This window comes from Amphibalanus amphitrite, unplaced genomic scaffold (assembly GCF_019059575.1).
Source record: "Amphibalanus amphitrite isolate SeventyFive unplaced genomic scaffold, NRLGWU_Aamphi_draft 000767F_arrow, whole genome shotgun sequence".
Taxonomy (NCBI): Eukaryota; Metazoa; Arthropoda; class Thecostraca; order Balanomorpha; family Balanidae; genus Amphibalanus; species Amphibalanus amphitrite.
Window position 1 is genome coordinate 328,888 of NW_024882261.1, and position 8,613 is coordinate 337,500.

An 8,613-nucleotide genomic window follows, 5' to 3' on the forward strand; every position below is an offset into this window, starting at 1 on the left:
CCTTTCATTCACTGTTCGTAAAACTGGTGCAGCATCGTGATCTTCGCCCAAATGACTCGCTTCACGAATATGACCCCCCAATTCCCAGTGCTCTGGAGCCGCCCCTGGTAAAGTTATGAACTTGAAACTTTCAGGGAATATGCCCAATTTAGTTTTAGGAAAAGTCAGAAAATTTCAGCATCGTAGCTTCAGCGGTTTCGGAGATATTCCCGAAAAACCTGAGGGATGGATGAAAACAAACCCCCCCCCCTGCCACTAATAGGGTTAAATTTGGTGACTATAAGTTAATATTTGTTTTTTGGGGGTAAAAGTGCAAAAATTTTGCTAAAACATGTCTAAAGGTTTTCGCTTATAACTTTTCCCCTAGTAAAGATAAACCAAAACTAAAAGCACCAGTCACCTCAGGACGTCCGTGCGCATCGAATGATGTACTTTGTTACCCATTTCAGTGAACTTAAAATGTTCTTAAACATTAAGTGACTTAAAGTAATTAATTAACCCTTGCCGGCCGAGGGGGGTGAGTGCCGCCCCCCCCCCCATAGGTTTTTTTTCGCAATAGCTTCCAAACACGCTGGGATAGAGAGCTGACACTTGGCATACCTGACCTTTGATTCAAGCCGGATCTTTAGACACCAACCGCATTTTCGAGTCAGGTCAGGTCACTGACCTATGACGTCATAAGTAAACCTCTGCACGGTCTTCAGATGTCGCAAATTTGCAACGCCCTCACTGCCAGAGGAGCTGTCACAGGGAAATGAAACTTGCAGATCTATTATACATTGGGAATCCCACAACTTGTATATCTCGGATTTTTCCTAAAGGTCATATGAGGTCAGGTCATTTTCGCGACCTCACCATTATAAGTCAATAGGGAAAAATGAAAACTGCTATTCTGGCACCGGGAACGATCTCCAACTATCTCAAGCACACATAATCATGATTTCAGGCACTGCTTGCGAGGTTCCATGCGTCACTTTTGCAATGTTGACCTTGCGTGACGTCATTTATGACGCCATTAGTGTCATATTAGTTTTCGTCAATAACTCCCGATCAAATTGAGCTAGCGAGTCGGGAAAGCCACCAATGGACTCGAAAAGACCTGCCGAATCGAATGATATGCGATATGACCTCTTTCGACCAACTTCGTGACCTGGGGGCGCTGACATGACAGTGACCCGAGGTCAACACCTAAGTTGACCTCACCCAAACAAGACGTATATCGTTCGACGCGCCTGAGCAAGGCAAACCGATGCAGCCAAAATCGCGGCTCTGCGGCCGTTTTTTTTTTGCAAGTTATTCACCAAAACCGAACCGTACCTTGGGGCACTTGACATGACCTCAGAGGTCACCGGTTGACCTAGGACCTTAACCCGGCCGGGCCCGGGGGTAATCCCAACCACCGCAGCCCGGGGGCGTTTTTTCGCCCCCCCCCCTGTCTAACTCCGTAAATAAGGGAGCTACGGAAACAAAAGCGATACCAAACGAAAGGTCCTTACGAAACGATTCTAATGCACCTAAAATTTTGACCTCAGGTCAATTTTCAAGGTCAGAGGTCAAGGTCAAAGGCAAAAACCGCCACATGTGTAGTGATCTCAAAGTAAGCCTTCTAGAGGACGGCAGGCTGCATCAAACCGGAAAAATTAGCTGTTAACGAAAGAAGAGAATCTGAGGATTTTGAAAATGTGCTCAAAGAGAAAGGTCAAGGTCAAGGTCACGCTCAAAATTGACCTCAAACTTGGCACTTTTTCGCATATCTTGCGTGCTAACTTCCAAGATGTTTTGAAATGTTTTAAGGCTTATCAGTTCCCTATTTGTGGTTCATCTTACGATACAAGGCTGCTCAAAGGTCAAGGTCACAGAAGAGTATCCCTGCTAGAGGCTATTTCACTGATTCAAGTTAGTAATAATAAATAGGACAATTTTGCAATCCGGAAGCTCTAAATGAAGGCTTAGAGGAAAATAGATGCCAGATTCGTGATCAGCGGGTACAAATCCATCATAAACGACCTTTCATGTGTCAAGGTCAACCAGAGGTCATTCGAGGTCACATGAGGTCAACATAAAATTTGACCTTTTCCGAACAAAATATATATCATTCGACGCGGCTTGACAAGGCAAATGCGATGGTACCACTGACGTAGCTCTAGGACCATTTTTGTCGAAGTTATTTGCGAAAACTAAAACCACATTTCGGGGTCGTTGACCTGACCTCTGACCTCAGGTCACCAAAACTATTTTTCTATTTTTCTCTAGGTCAAATGCTACACAACCATGCTCGTAATTTGTCTTTATCTCTAAAACCCTATTTTTGCAGCTATTTGAAGTTTGCATCTGTGACGCCGAAGTTTGGCGTGCAGGGGTCTAGAAAAATGGACCTTGTGACGTCATCAAGGGGGCTAGGTCCAATTTTTTACTTCAGAAGATGTCAAATTGATGGGAGAAAAGGTACTGAAAGTTTCGCCTTCCTATCCCTAAGCGTTCGGGAGCTATCGCAAATATTCGCCAGGGGGGGCGAAAAACGCCCCCCCAGGCCCGCGAGGGTTAAAATCGGGTATCAATCTTTGTGTCTTGAAACGGCGCACACGCTCGTTTTTTCCGCGACGCGCTAGCTCCACCAGGGGCGAAACGGCGAGGGGGGTCGTACCCGTCCCCCCTCCCTCGGCCGGCGCGTACGTAGAAAACCAATAGGTCCGGCGATGGTTAACCCGGCCGGGCCCGGGGGGTAATCCTAACCACCGCAGGCCGGGGAGGGGCGTTTTTCGCCCCCCCCCCCTGTCTAACTCTCGTAAATAAGAGAGCTACGGAAACAAAAGCGGGGCCAAACGAAAGGTCCTTACGAGACGATTCTAAAGCACCTAACAATTTTGACCTCAGGTCAATTTTCAAGGTCAGAGGTCAAGGTCAAGGCAAAAACTGGCACATGTGTAGTGATCTCAAAATAAGCGTTCTAGAGGACGCCAAGATCTGAGGATCTGAGGAAGAGAATCTGAGGATTCCAAAAATGTGCTCAACATTAAAGGGCAAGGTCAAGGTCATGCTTAAAATTGACCTCAAACTTTGCAATTTTTGAACGTCTTGCGTGCTAAATTCCAAGATGTTTTGAAATGTTTTGAGGCTTATCAGGTCCCTATTTGTGGTTCATCTTACGATACAAGGCTGCTCAAAGGTCAAGGTCACAGAAATATCCTTGCTAGAGGCTATTTCACTGATTCAAGCTAGTAATGATAATTAACCCCCTCCCGCCGCATATGGCGGGGGGTGGTTGCCACCCCCCCAGGTAGTTTTCTGCTCTGCACTCAACATTTTTAGAGCTAGAGGCCTGATTTTTTGTGTAGCTGCGCCTCTATCCTTTCTCGATGTCCACTAAAATTTCAAGTCTCTGCGGTTTGGGTTTCGGAGATATGACCTTGTTCATCAGGTCATGTCATGACCCAAATGACAAATACCCAATATCTTGCGTTGGCTATGGGTCTTGTGAGCTTTTGACACCTTGATTTCGGCCTTTTTGCCAGTCTTACCTCCCACCTATCATGGAACATGTTGTTCGACGATGTACAGATGTCAAGGTCAGGGTCAAGGTCAACCTAGGTCATCTGAAAACATGGCGTTTTAGGCAAGCGGAATTTACTTTTCGTGAAGTTTCTTTGACTGTATTTTGGTAAAAGCTTCTCATTTCATGATCTCAGTAATATGGACACATAAACAATCGGTACACACTCAGTATGCACGCAGACACACAGACATACAAACACATATCATTGACCTTGACCTAACTTGACCTGAGATGACCTCACCGGCAAAAACCTGGTCGGATAGTGTGACATAGAGGTTCTAGCTGGCTTGGCACCACAACGGCATCGTCATCGGTATATGATGAGCAGCGCACTCGATATCGAACGGTGACCCAAAACAGCAACATTTTTAGTTTGACCTGACCTGGAAGGTCAATGACTGACCTGAGAAGGTAAAACTGGGTATCATTGGATTTTCTCTTCCCAAAGAATCTTTTTGGTCTTTACCGCGAAGCTCTATCTCCAACAGGAACGAATGGCGCGGGGGGGTGGCAACCCCCCCCCCCATGTGCGTTCTAGGATGGGAAAATGGCATGTGCGGGCGAGGGTTAAGTCAATTTTCCCGTCCGGAGGCTCTAAATGAAGGCTTAGAGGAAAATAGATGCCAGAATCGTGATCAGCGGCTACGAATCCCATAAGCGACCAATCATGTGCCAAGGTCAACCGAAGGTCATTTGAGGTCACATGAGGTCAACATAAAACTTGAACTTTTCCAAAAAATATAATTTATATATATATATATATATAATATATATATATATATATATATATATATATATATATATATATATATATATATATATAATATATAATATATATATATAATATATATATATATATATATATATATATATATATATATATATATATATATATATATATATATATATATATATATATTTTGGAAAAGTTCAAGTTTTATGTTGACCTCATGTGACCAAATGACCTTCGTTGACCTTGGCACATGATTGGTCGCTTATGATGGATTCGTAGCCGCTGATCACGATTCTGGCATCTATTTTCCTCTAAGCCTTCATTTAGAGCCTCCGGACGGGAAAATTGACTTAACCCTCGCCCGCACATGCCATTTTCCCATCCTAGAACGCACATGGGGGGGGGGGCCACCCCCCCCCGCGCCATTTCGTTCCTGTTGGAGATAGAGCTTCGCGGTAAAGACCAAAAAGATTCTTTGGGAAAGAAAAATCCAATGATACCCAGTTTTACCTTCTCAGGTCAGTCATTGACCTTCCAGGTCAGGTCAAACTAAAAAATGTTGCTGTTTTGGGTCACCGTTCGATATCGAGTGCGCTGCTCATCATATACCGATGACGATGCCGTATTGTGGTGCCAAGCCAGCTAGAACCTCTATGTCACACTATCCGACCAGGTTTTTGCCGGTGAGTCATCTCAGGTCAAGTTAGGTCAAGGTCAATGATATGTGTTTGTATGTCTGTGTGTGTCTGCGTGCATACTGATGTGTACCGATTGTTTATGTGTCCATATTACATGAGATCATGAAATGAGAAGCTTTTACCAAAATACAGTCAAAGAAACTTCACGAAAAGTAAATTCCGCTTGCCTAAAACGCCATGTTTCAGATGACCTAGGTTGACCTTGACCCTGACCTTGACATCTGTACATCGTCGAACAACATGTTCCATGATAGGTGGAGGTAAGACTGGCAAAAGGCCGAAATCAAGGTGTCAAAAGCTCACAAGACCCATAGCCAACGCAAGATATTGGGTATTTGTCATTTGGGTCATGACATGACCTGATGAACAAGGTCATATCTCCGAAACCCAAAACCGCAGAGACTTGAAATTTTTAGTGGACATCGAGAAAGGATAGAGGCGCAGCTACACAAAAATCAGGCCTCTAGCTCTAAAATGTTGAGTGCAGAGCAGAAAAACTACCTGGGGGGTGGCAACCACCCCCCCCGCCATATGCGGGCGAGGGGGTTAATTATCATTACTACTTGAATCAGTGAAATAGCCTCTAGCAAGGATACTTTTCTGTGACCTTGACCTTTGAGCAGCCTTGTATCGTAAGATGAACCACAATAGGGACCTGATAAGCCTCAAAACATTTCAAACATCTTGGAATTTAGCACGCAAGACGTTCAAAAAATTGCAAAGTTTGAGGTCAATTTTAAGCATGACCTTGACCTTGCCCTTTAATGTTGAGCACATTTTTGGAATCCTCAGATTCTCTTCCTCAGATCCTCAGATCTTGGCGTCCTCTAGAACGCTTATTTTGAGATCACTACACATGTGCCATTTTTGCCTTGACCTTGACCTCTGACCTTGAAAATTGACCTGAGGTCAAAATTGTTAGGTGCTTTAGAATCGTCTCGTAAGGACCTTTCGTTTGGCCCCGCTTTTGTTTCCGTAGCTCTCTTATTTACGGAGTTAGACAGGGGGGGGGGGCGAAAAACGCCCCTCCCCGGCCTGCGGTGGTTAGGATTACCCCCCGGGCCCGGCCGGGTTAACCATCGCCGGACCTATTGGTTTTCTACGTACGCGCCGGCCGAGGGAGGGGGGACGGGTACGACCCCCCTCGCCGTTTCGCCCCTGGTGGAGCTAGCGCGTCGCGGAAAAAACGAGCGTGTGCGCCGTTTCAAGACACAAAGATTGATACCCGATTTTAACCCTCGCGGGCCTGGGGGGGGCGTTTTTCGCCCCCCCTGGCGAATATTTGCGATAGCTCCCGAACGCTTAGGGATAGGAAGGCGAAACTTTCAGTACCTTTTCTCCCATCAATTTGACATCTTCTGAAGTAAAAAATTTGGACCTAGCCCCCTTGATGACGTCACAAGGTCCATTTTTCTAGACCCCTGCACGCCAAACTTCGGCGTCACAGATGCAAACTTCAAATAGCTGCTAAAAATAGGGTTTTAGAGATAAAGACAAATTACGAGCATGGTTGTGTAGCATTTGACCTAGAGAAAAATAGAAAAATAGTTTTGGTGACCTGAGGTCAGAGGTCAGGTCAACGACCCCGAAATGTGGTTTTAGTTTTTCGCAAATAACTTCGACAAAAATGGTCCTAGAGCTACGTCAGTGGTACCATCGCATTTGCCTTGTCAAGCCGCGTCGAATGATATATATTTTGTTCGGAAAAGGTCAAATTTTATGTTGACCTCATGTGACCTCGAATGACCTCTGGTTGACCTTGACACATGAAAGGTCGTTTATGATGGATTTGTACCCGCTGATCACGAATCTGGCATCTATTTTCCTCTAAGCCTTCATTTAGAGCTTCCGGATTGCAAAATTGTCCTATTTATTATTACTAACTTGAATCAGTGAAATAGCCTCTAGCAGGGATACTCTTCTGTGACCTTGACCTTTGAGCAGCCTTGTATCGTAAGATGAACCACAAATAGGGAACTGATAAGCCTTAAAACATTTCAAAACATCTTGGAAGTTAGCACGCAAGATATGCGAAAAAGTGCCAAGTTTGAGGTCAATTTTGAGCGTGACCTTGACCTTGACCTTTCTCTTTGAGCACATTTTCAAAATCCTCAGATTCTCTTCTTTCGTTTAACAGCTAATTTTTCCGGTTTGATGCAGCCTGCCGTCCTCTAGAAGGCTTACTTTGAGATCACTACACATGTGGCGGTTTTTGCCTTTGACCTTGACCTCTGACCTTGAAAATTGACCTGAGGTCAAAAATTTTAGGTGCATTAGAATCGTTTCGTAAGGACCTTTCGTTTGGTATCGCTTTTGTTTCCGTAGCTCCCTTATTTACGGAGTTAGACAGGGGGGGGGGGCGAAAAACGCCCCCCGGGCTGCGGTGGTTGGGATTACCCCCCGGGCCCGGCCGGGTTAAGGTCCTAGGTCAACCGGTGACCTCTGAGGTCATGTCAAGTGCCCCAAGGTACGGTTCGGTTTTTGGTGAATAACTTTGCAAAAAAAAAAACGGCCGCAGAGCCGCGATTTTGGCTGCATCGTGTTTGCCTTGCTCAGGCGCGTCGAACGATATACGTCTTGTTTGGGTGAGGTCAACTTAGGGTGTTGACCTCGGGTCACTGTCATGTCAGCGCCCCCAGGTCACGAAGTTGGTCGAAAGAGGTCATATCGCATATCATTCGATTCGGCAGGTCTTTTCGAGTCCATTGGTGGCTTTCCCGACTCGCTAGCTCAATTTGATCGGGAGTTATTGACGAAAAACTAATATGACACTAATGGCGTCATAAATGACGTCACGCAAGGTCAACATTGCAAAAGTGACGCATGGAACCTCGCAAGCAGTGCCTGAAATCATGATTATGTGTGCTTGAGATAGTTGGAGATCGTTCCCGGTGCCAGAATAGCAGTTTTCATTTTTCCCTATTGACTTATAATGGTGAGGTCGCGAAAATGACCTGACCTCATATGACCTTTAGGAAAAATCCGAGATATACAAGTTGTGGGATTCCCAATGTATAATAGATCCTGCAAGTTTCATTTCCCTGTGACAGCTCCTCTGGCAGTGAGGGCGTTGCAAATTTGCGACATCTGAAGACCGTGCAGAGGTTTACTTATGACGTCATAGGTCAGTGACCTGACCTGACTCGAAAATGCGGTTGGTGTCTAAAGATCCGGCTTGAATCAAAGGTCAGGTATGCCAAGTGTCAGCTCTCTATCCCAGCGTGTTTGGAGCTATTGCGAAAAAAACCTATGGGGGGGGGGGCGGCACTCACCCCCCTCGGCCGGCAAGGGTTAATTAATTACTTTAAGTTCACTTAATGTTTAAGAACATTTTAAGTTCACTGAAATGGGTAACAAAGTACATCATTCGATGCGCACGGACGTCCTGAGGTGACTGGTGCTTTTAGTTTTGGTTTATCTTTACTAGGGGAAAAGTTATAAGCGAAAACCTTTAGACATGTTTTAGCAAAATTTTTGCACTTTTACCCCCAAAAAACAAATATTAACTTATAGTCACCAAATTTAACCCTATTAGTGGCAGGGGGGGGGGTTGTTTTCATCCATCCCTCAGGTTTTTCGGGAATATCTCCGAAACCGCTGAAGCTACGATGCTGAAATTTTCTGACTTT